The following is an 11,203-nucleotide window of genomic DNA, read 5'->3' as shown; positions in this document are numbered from 1 at the left end:
CCCCTAGTAGGGATTATGTTCCCATAAGTTGCCCCATTGATGATTACTGAATAGGAAATTGAGGTTATGCACAGCATGATCAAGCTAATCCATCTTAGGTTGAAGCCCAATCTCTCCATGACCCTTTTGATGAAATTCCACTCAACTCGGTCAAACGCCTTGCTCATATCAAGTTTAATAGTCATGAAGCTATCCTTACCTGAGGTTTTGTGGTTTAGATAGTGCGTAAGTTTAAATGCCACCAAAACATTGTCCGTGATGAGGCGATCAAAGGTGAAAGCGTTTTGATTCTCTAAGATAAGAAGCGGGAGGAGTGCTTTAAGGCGGTTTGCAAGAGTTTTTAAGATGAGCTTGTATATGACGTTGCAAAGGTTGATTGGTTTGAACTCGGTCATGCGCTTGGGGCTCTTGGTCTTCAGGACAAGGGCAATGTTGGTTTTATTTAGATCCCCAATTGGAAGGTTATGGTTCAGCACATTCAGGACCATGTTGACCACATTATCTCCCACAATACCCCAGTACTTCTGATAGAGCACAGCAGACATGCCATCGGGCCTCAGTTCTTTTGTGGGGTGGATTTGTTTGAGGGCAAAAGCTATTTCTTCTTTTCTGAAATCCTTAACTAGCTCTGCATTCATCTCCTCTGTTACTCTTGTTGGTATGGCAACTGTGACTTCATCTATATTGCTCGGGTTAGAGGAAGTGTAAATGGATTCAAAGTAGGATGTGGCAATTTTGATTATACTCTCTTTCTCATCACACCAGACTCCATTATGATCCCACAAACCTGAAATTGTGTCCTCTTCGAGGCGTGGGCATGGAAGAACTTTGTGTTCCTGTGTCCCTCCCTTAGCCAATGTGCCTTCGATCTTTGCCCCTAGTATAGTTCCTCATCATCTAGTAAATTATTGGTTTCCTTTCTTAGATTATTAATTTCTGCACTCAAGGAGCCATTTCCATTCAGTTGAGATAGAGAGGATAAGGTTTTCCTCTTTTCTTGGAGCCTTTTCAGGATTTGCCTATACACTGTGGAATTCTAGGCTACAAGCTCTGCTGCGCAAGCCTTAAGATTCTGAGCCATGCCTTTTGGTGTATCAAGGCTACTTCCCATTCTCCAGCATGCTTTAATGACTGATTTATAGTTTTCTCTCTTTGTCCACATAGCTTCAAAATGAAAACGCTTTCCTCGGGGTTGGTGAATTTTTAAGGGGTCAGCTAATAGTAAGGCACAATGATCTGACGTTGAATCGATTAGGTGGTGCACCTTTGTCACCCAAAAATTTGTTATCCAATCCATGGTGGTGAAAGCCCTATCCAATCTCAAACAGATTCTAGCATCCCCTTCCTGCATGTTACTCCAAGTGAAATCAGGTCTAAGGTAACCTAAGTCTTGAAACCCACAATAATCAACTACATTCCTAAAGCCTGGCATTTGGTGTTAGGATCAAGTGGCCTTTCCAAATTTCTCTTCCATACAAAGGATTTCGTTAAAATCCCCAAAACAGAGCCATGGTAATTGAAATTGATTATGGAGAAAAGTTAGAGGTTCCAAGACTCATACCTTTTGTGTGTGTCAGGGTGGCCATAGAAGCCGGTAACTCTCCATTTGAAGCTGTTTTCTGGTTCGGTGACCACTGCGTCTGTATGATTCTTTGTGTAGGACTTGACTTCTAAATCCACCTTTTTGGACCAAAGAAGGGCTAGACCTCCACTTCTGCCACTACTTGGGACAGCCCTATTCAATCTCAAATAGATTCTAGCCATTTGCCAGGCCAAGTTTATTTTTGATTCTCTCTATGCGCTTTGTTTTCGATTTTGTCTTCGATAGGAAGACAATACTAGGACTCCAACGTCGCACCATGTCTTGTTGTGCTCTGACTGACTGGGGTATCCTAAGTCCCTGGCAATTCCAACTCAGGTGACTCATGGCTCCCAGCGGTGCTACCTAGTAGTTACCGTTGATCCCTCAAGAGCCTTAGTTTTGATCTTTGTGATGAGTTCACATCTTTTAGTAGCACGTACGCCTTCTTCCTCCTATAAATATAGTTTTCCTTTGCATTTGAGCCCAATTATATTTACTTAAGTGGAATGTTCTTGGGCCTGGGCTTGTGTCTTCGCCTTCTCTCTTGCAATACATTTCCAGTTCCCTTTTCCTACTGTGATGTTTCCAAAACATTGGCCCAGTGTAGGTTCCGCATCCACCTTGGCATTTATTTCCTTTCATGGGCTGTTTCTAGTGGACTTCTGTGGACTAGTGACTTCCTTCATCTCCACCTCTTTTTGGGTTGGTTGGCCCACTAAGGATAAAGCATCCTCTATTGCTTTCTTCACGCTCAAATCTTTTGAAACTACCTTAAGAGGGTGCTGAGTTGACATCATCATGTGCTTCTGACGTTCGCCATGACTTCTATGCCATCAGAAATGATTTGTACCATCCTCCTTGACCTCAGGGGCTTCCCAACGTGCCATCTCCACCCATAAATTCTGGGTTTTCTGATTTTTCGTTACCTTACTGGCTTGTGCTTTGATCACTACTTTTTGTCCCTGACTTGGCGATGGGTTTGGACATGGTTTGGCTGTTTACTCTGTCTTGTTCCTCACTTCCCGTTTCACGGCCCTCACTAGACATACTTGTTGCTTTGTCAAGGCCCAGTTTCGTGGAGTTGTATGCCCTCATCCAGTCCCTTTATTGCCTCGGTGTGTTCTACCAATTTGGATTTTTCGAGCAATGTTCATCGTCATGACCCATTCTGCCACAAAGGTAGCACAAGGTTGGAAGCCTTTCGTATTTAAAGCTAACCCAATACATCTTTCCCTCCATGTTTACTATCTTCCCCTTTCTCTGGAGAGGTTTATCTATGGGGAGGTCGACTCTAATTCTTATATACTTTGCTTGATTTGATTGAGCGGCATGCTTATCTCCTTCTATAAAACATCCCAAGCTGAGAGGAGCCTCCCAAATAGGCTCAGCAAGAATTCTTCAAGTAGGTCTGTTCTACACCTCGATGTGATTGCGATTTCTTCTTCTTCTTCCTTCGTGAGTTTGAGATTTTGTAAGCTATCTACGATTGATTGTTCCATGGGGGGGGGGGGGTGTATTGGGGCCGAGCCCTAGGAAAGGCCCTAACAGTTAAGTTGTAGGGAGAAAGTCTCTGTACTGGGAGAGAGAAAAGGCTCCTACTAGGGAGAGAAGAACCATTCACCATACTAAATTTAATTGAAATTTCTTTTTAAGACCAAATTTTATTATAAAATATATGATATGATATGATATACGATATATCAAAACTATTATAATAATTAGTAAGCCACTTGAAACTTTTGTAGAGTTTTATACAAAGTAAATTATATATCTTAAGAGTAATTAATAACAAACCACATTAATTTTATGTAAAACGTACATGTATAAAGACACTTATGCAAGCATGGTGTACATGGTGTATGGTCACTATCATTAAAATTATTGGGTAATAATGATTGTTTGGCTATGCTTTGGTTTAGGTGTTTGTTAATGAAATCTAGATTGGCAATGTTGGAGTACCAAGTATTGGAAACGAACCTGAATTGGATTAACGATTTCGGTGGTAACTGAGTCAGGATTTCTTCGACGATTCTGTCAGGGAAACTCAATGCTGGTGGACAAGCCATGAAGATATAGAGACTAGAGTAGATCTAGAACAGAATTGGAAACTTCTGGTTTATATAATAGGAAACATTGAGGAATGTTCTAGAGCATTGGTGGAGGAATGTTCTAGAGCATTGGCTGAGGAAACTTTTGGTTTATAAAATAGGGAAACGTTGAGGAATGTTGCATTGGCTTATGAACTTTTTTTTTTGGAGAAATTAAGCTTTTAAGTATTAAGATTTCTAAATCAGTATAAATGTTTGTTGGGTGCGAAGGACAAAGGCTGGGGTTCAAACCTCCAAGAAAAAGTTTCACACACATATATACTTAGATTAGGTTAGAGTAGAAATTTTATCTTGTATAAAAAAAATGATTTCTAAATCAGTACTGAAATGTAGATGACTAATATTTATAGTTGTGTTTTTTTTTTTTGGCTCTTCGATGAAAAATATTTTAAAGAAAATTATTTATAACATGCTGCTAATCCTGTAATTCGAACCCTTTCCTCTCTAGACTCTAAATACTTTGTACATGGAGATATATCAATTTAGCTACAAAGCAATTGGTTGCTATAGTTAGTTAAATAGTTAATTTGCTGATTTTTATTTTATTTTTGGGTGTCAATTTGGGTTGACTGCATTGAGTGGGGGTTTTTTCTCTCTTCTTTTTTTGTTTTTGTGGGTGGGGGTGTTAATGTATGCATTCTTAAGGGGGAAAAAGGGAATGATTATCCACTAACATAATCACGCAGTGGATTTAATTAAAATTATAATTAAACTAAATAAAATACTTCAATAATTAATAACATTAAAAAAAAACTACAAAAATAGTAACAGTTACATTTTTAAAGGCATCAAAAGTCATATAACTTTGCATGCAACATAGAAGAAGATCTTGAGAAGATGACTAGTTTTCATCTTGGGTACACCCCAAACTAGCTAATTCTTCCTTCGTTTGGAGGCTTAACTTGGATTCACATCAATATCAGAATCTGCACATTAACATACAAGAAACACCAATTAGGCCTTTTGTTTTTGTTTGACAAGATTTGGGTCATGTTTGGTAGAATGGAAAGAAAGACAAAAGAAAGGAAAATGAGTGAGGAAAAGAAGAGGGAATGGAGGAGAAGGAAAAAAGTTTCTATTCTCAATTTGTTTGGTTAATAGGGAAAAGTGAAAGGAAATAATTTATATTATGTATAAATTTCTAATTAAAAAACTTAAAACATATTCTTTTAGTTTCTACCTTTCCTTTCAAATAAAAAGGAAAGGGAGGAGGATTTAGAGGAAAAGAAATTCGAATCATTTCTTTTTTCTTCCCTTCACTTTCACCAACCAAACAAGGAAAAATCACTTTTTTCCTGCACTCATTTTTACTTCCACCTCTCTTCACCAAACAACCAAACATACTATTGAATTCTATCACAATCCCTTCCCATCCCTTGTTACTTAAGCTATAAAAAAATCAAGTAATAGGCAAAATTTAGGTATAATTCCTTGAGTGTTGTATCTTAATTTCTTCAATTGAATTCAATCGTATGGTTGTATTGATCAATGCATTAAAATAAATTTATCTTTTCTAAGAGCAAAACTTAGATACAATTTTTTAGGTGCAATACATTAGGTTCCTCCACTTAAATTCAAACACATGATTGCTTTGACTAATAAAACCCAAACACTGTTATCCTTTTAAAGGACAATCAAATTCAATACAACTTGTATTTAAATTTAATTGAGAAACCTAATGTATTACAAATAAGAAAATCTACTTAAAAATTTACGATTTTTCTTAAGACAATTAAATTCAACTATGTGATTTATTGGTCAATACAACCACCTAGTTGAATTCAATTGGGGAATCTAATGTACAATAAATAAAGGATTGCACTTAAGTTTTAATCCCAAGTAATACTCCGCTAAGATGATCCTTTTCAATATTAATACTACTTTTTTTTTTTTTTTCAGAAACTTCACCCACCCCTTTTTCCACCCTCCCTCATTTCCACCACACCAAACAAGGAAAAACTCCTATTTTCCTTCATTCATTTTCCATCCTCTTCTTTTTCACCCAACCAAACAACATATAAAATGGAGAGAAAAAAAGAATTCCAATGAGTGACTTACACAATCAAATTTCATGACATAATTACCCAAAAGTGTGCTACCCTTGAGCTAACCAAAGTTAAAAACCAAATTAAGACATGGTATATACATAAATTCTCTTTTGGCACAAACTAATCCAGAAGTATCTAGCAATTCCACACTGTGGGGATGGAAAAGCATCCTCAATAGTAGGTGAACTCTGTCATTAAGGATGTTTGGCAATGGGGCAATGGGTAGAACATTTTGCTAAGTGATTCTCATTGGTCAACACCGAATGGAAACTTTACACACTCATAAGATCCACTATCTCAGGGGGTGTGTGAGCTTTTGATCTATCTACAAATAGATGGAATGAAGGTTAATCCAATCCTATGATAGAAATACTGTATTGGACATTCTGCAAAATGTTCCTTCAATCTCACATTAACGAGATCTTTCGATTTGGCCATATAGTAGAACAGGAGCATAGACTACGGGACAAGCTAATAAATTGATACAAACACAAAAGAGAGACGCAGGGTATAACCAGAATTCTGCTCAATTGCATTGGCAGTGTCTTTGAAAACTTTAAATCCTTACAAAGTCACAATTTTTATTTGGAAACTTTTGAACAACTCTGTCAGTCGGTTAATAACTCATTAATAGAAATTTCACACTTCCTCAAGCCAACTGTGCTTTTTGCAACAGTGAATTGGAGACTATTGATCATTGAAAGAACTCATTAGTCGTTAGAATTCAGTGCCCATTTGTCAGAATGGTATGGTTTATTTTCCCCCCTCACTCTAAGAACACAATATATCAAAGTCACCAACTTGGTAGCAGAATGGGTTTTAAAAGGCTCCCACAAAGGGGCTATAAAGCATTATCCCCTTGTTAGACTGTTGTGTAGTCTATGGCCTATATGGATTCATAGAAACAACATTTATTTCAATAACTAGTCTCCAAATCCACACACTGTTATAATATATGTCAAATCTTTGTTTAATTACTGTATAGCAGCCGGGGAACCTAGACAGACTAGACTAATGCTTGGCAGTATGGAACAAACAACACCAGATGTTAGAAGCCAGACATAACCCAATACCCATAAACTGGCATACTCTAATGGTGGTTGAAGCCCCAAAAACAAGAAAAAAAGGACAATCGAGAGGAGCAATACAATAAAGAGACAGAAGGGATTAAGCCCAATGGATACTATAGCTGGACAATAGAGCAAAGAACAACTACCTTTACTAACCATCAGAGAAGCATTACTTAGACAAGACTCCTCACAAAGGACCAATTTCATTGTCATGACTCCCAGCAAAGAAGTTTGCCTTTTGGGTCAGCAAAAGCTAAAACAAGATGGAGACATAGGATGGTCCATACAGATATTTTGAATCTAACAGGAAGTCTACAGCCAGTAGGCTTCATCATAGTGCCTCAGAGAATCACAGCATCTCAAAGTTCATGAACCAAGGAAGCTGCTGTGTCTTACATCTATCTCACTTGGCAATGAACTTAGTGGCAGAGTAGGAAGGCTGTCTTTCACTTTTGTAATTATCTGTCGTACTTACCTATTATATAACTAGATGCAGAATTTCATTTGTTCGTAAGCACATGGAAAAGTTTAAGGACACACTATCTATCTGTCTCCCAAAAAAAAAAAAAAAAACCCAGCTGATCCATAGATTGTGGCAACACCCCAAAATTATGAGGGGAACTTCCCCAATTCAGTCAACAAAAAAACAGAAAAGAAAAGAAAGAGGCGCACTTATAGAATTTCAGAAGTAGATAACAAAGTGAGGTGCAGTGGTGCACTAAATATGGATATGGCGTGCGAAATATTATGAACCTTATGTGTACAGAGTGTAAATTAACGAGTGTGTGAGAATATTTTTCCAAATTTGACCCAGGGAGATATAAAACTTTTCAATGAGGTTACCTGGGCCGCACTTGATCTGGCACTTGCGATCACAACGTTGCATGAGCCTTGCTGCATATGACAGAAAGCAATGCATAAATAAATAGAAGATAGGATATGAACACAATAATCTCTTGTGGGCTGTAGGTTTCCGATCAATATATTGCATTACTAGATCTTTGATAGTGTAGAAATTTTAGCCAACTGAAATTTCCTTACACAAAATATTTTCATGAAAAAGGAAAGTATGCTAAGTAATACTGTGTTCTTAATCAGAATGGTTATGATAAGCTGCCTGATAGTACTAATTTCTCCCTATGAAAAAAGGGTGCAAATATATTTAGATAAGGACTTACTGTCGCTTTGAACACAGCCAGTGGAGCACTGGTCGTAGCAGTCGGGTGATTGAGCCTCAGCACTGTCCATATGTGAAAGGATCACACATAAAACCATGACTACAACTATGATCTTCTTCATCTTCATCTTCAGCTTCTCTTCCTTTCTTTGTTTGTTTCCTTTTCTTTGTTACTTTATGTGGTATCTTATCCTTATCTCATATTCTTTATTTTATATACAAGATATTTGGCCATGGGAGACCATTTTTAATGCAACTCATAAATGTGCCATGTGATTGGAAGAGCCGCCTCCTTGGAATCCTTGATACACATGGTATGTGACTTTCAAATCACTCATGTATGTGTTACACGTGTGTAGGAGGTCGGTAAGTCTTACAAAACCCATGGTTTGTCGCTTGTGTAGATGGGAAAACTTTGACTGGTTTTACAAGTGTGCATAACTCACTCGTTGCATTTGACAAAATGGAAATCCAATCTAAAGAAGAGTGAACAATCAATTAAAGATGTTGTAGACACTTTAGTGATCAATCATTTTATTGAATATCCAAAACAATTCAAACATAACTACATTGATTTTTTTAACAAACTTTAGATGTTAAAAATGTATCAATTGGTATAAAAACGTATTTTTTAGTTAAAGTAGTGATAAGATAATGGAATATTGCATGATAGTACTAAACTAAATTCTTTTTATGGAATACTGCAAAAAAACTAATGCGATAATGGCAGCTCATTTAGAGAAGTATTTTGCACGTTATACTTCTTTTTTACCAGTATAATAATCAATACTACATTATATCTTTTATATGTCAAATTCATTTAAAATTTTTTTTAAAATCCTATTTATCAAATTTTAAGGTTTAAAATCTATAAAAAGGAAAACGAAGGGGTGTGTGTGTGTTGGGGGGGGGGGGGGGGGGGGGGGGGGGAGAGAAGCAAGGATAAAGAAAAAAAAAAGCTAGGCATAAGGGAAATATATATAAGGAATATTAGTGTTACGTTTCAAAATGTGATATTTATAAAAAATAATAATAATAATAATAATAATAAAAAGGACTTCATGTTCTTTATTTAATAACTTATTTCCACTCATTAAAATTTGTGTATAAGCAATAAAAGTTTTGGGGATAATTACATAATAATTAATATGAATTTAAGTAAGATGTATTTGGCGTATATTTAACTATTAAAAACTATTTCATTAATATATATGTGGGATTTTGATTTTGAAAAAAAAAAAATTTAAAATGACATATTCATGCCAAGAAAGAAACAAAATATCTATTTCATTAATATATATGTGGGATTTTGATTTTGAAAAAAAAAAAATTTAAAATGACATATTCATGCCAAGAAAGAAACAAAATATAATGAATATTGTATCTTTGGGAGTTTTCTTAGGTTAGTATATAACTTATGGGTGAATGTTTTCAGATATTTTTCTTAGGTTAGCATATCACTCATGCGCAATGGTGGAGCTAGAAAATTTTTTCAGGGGCCAAGCTAAATATATAATTAAGAAAGTTAAATCCAAAGAATAACACATACACACATGTGTGTGTGTCTATATATATATATATTGCTTAAAAAAAAAAATTACATCAAATAAGTCTATCTTTGCTAGCTAAAAAAAAGGATATGTCTAAAAATAAACAAATCAATTTCATAAAAATAAAATAAAATAAAATTATGTATGACCTACATTAAATACACTTTAATTTAATAAGCTATGTATGACATCAGAGTAATTATAGAGAATAAAAATTGTATTAGTTAACTACATAAATGCATTACATGTTTTTAGTAAAAATATAGGGGCCGTTATTGAAATTTATATCCAAAATTTTTTATACCAAAAATACAAGAGGATGGAAGGATTTTTCAAAAGTGAAGGGGGCCATGGCCCCCCTAGACCCCCATTCCTCCGCCCCTGCTCATGTGTGAATGTTTTATGATATTTTGTATGGATATTTAATACATCATATATAATATATTTTAGTGAATGTGCAATAAGAAACCAAATCTAATTCAAATTAGCTTTAGATTGTAATTGAATTTGACGTTAAGTATTATATTCACAACACTCAATACAAAAATTGGTGCATGTACCACAATAATAACACACACTCACTTGAAATTTAATTTGGATTTAGCAAAAAAAAAGCGCACACGCACGCACACTCAGCTAAGATCAGCTTGTCATCACTCAGCACTAGGATGTATTACAATTATTTAAGTTAAAAATTTGAGAAACTTAGACTATATACTCAACTTCAAGGTTCTAAACAGCATTCAGTTGAGATCCTATGAATGATTTTCATGCACATGAACAAAAAAAAAAAAATACTCAATCATGATAACAAAACTCTTCCATTGGATTCTATGTCTGATATTCAAATCAGACAAATGAGATTACAATGTCACAAGAAGCAAATTGAATTACAAGAAACGAATCAGAAAAAAAAAAAAAATATATATATATATATATATATAAATTCTTTTATATATTGTTTGCGTTTTTCAACAAACTAGATTCTGCCACAAAATGAAATTTTTTTAAAAAAAAAAATTTTAACAAACCCTTTTTTACATTGAAAGAGAATCACAATTTAATTTATTATAAAATCAATCATTAATAATTTTTGGGAATTCAAAATAATGTCGAGTTCCATTTTAATAATAAAATGAGTTGAAAAATATTAAGAAATAATTATTTTATATATTACTTTATTTTTGAATTTTAATATATTTCTTGCTATTAAAAGGTGATTTTTTTTTTTTTTTTTTAATTCTTTGTCCCAGAGATGAAATCCTAGTTCCATCAAAGCTCTTCTCAGTATCCATGTTGCATTGAGAGTAATTTTTAAGTACTCCTGAAACACAGAGAACAGTGTTCTCTCCTCTCACATTCATGATGAGATTCACTCATTAAATTCATGGTGGGATCCACTATGGATGTGAGAGGATAGAACAACATTTCTTTATAATCCTGGAGTACTTATAAATTTTTTGTTGCGGGTTCAGTCGACCCTTTGTTCAAAAAAAAATTTAAAAAAAAATTAGACAAAATATTGTAAAGACATATGACAAGTTTGTAACTAATTAAATGGAATTCTAAGTAGGTTCTAAGTGTGATAAAGGATTTCTAATAAGAGAATAAACCAAATGTAAACTTGTATATCAATGCCCATGTTAGGCAAGTTGGTACTAAATTCAA

The 11,203-nt window shown here is 34.8% G+C and overlaps 1 long non-coding RNA gene across 1 annotated transcript; it reads right to left on the bottom strand.

Moving 5' to 3' along the window:
- Positions 1–4,397: 4,397 nt before the first annotated feature.
- LOC115952230 lies at positions 4,398–8,227 on the bottom strand. Its single transcript, XR_004083299.1, has 3 exons — positions 7,987–8,227; positions 7,652–7,702; positions 4,398–4,616 (listed from the first exon to the last, which is right to left on the bottom strand). It is a non-coding gene; the product is annotated as an uncharacterized LOC115952230 (long non-coding RNA).
- Positions 8,228–11,203: the final 2,976 nt, after the last annotated feature.

This window comes from Quercus lobata, chromosome 7 (assembly GCF_001633185.2).
Source record: "Quercus lobata isolate SW786 chromosome 7, ValleyOak3.0 Primary Assembly, whole genome shotgun sequence".
Classification (NCBI taxonomy): Eukaryota; Viridiplantae; Streptophyta; class Magnoliopsida; order Fagales; family Fagaceae; genus Quercus; species Quercus lobata.
The sequence above is the reverse complement of the archived record's forward strand: the minus strand, read 5'-3'. Positions and strand labels throughout refer to the sequence as shown.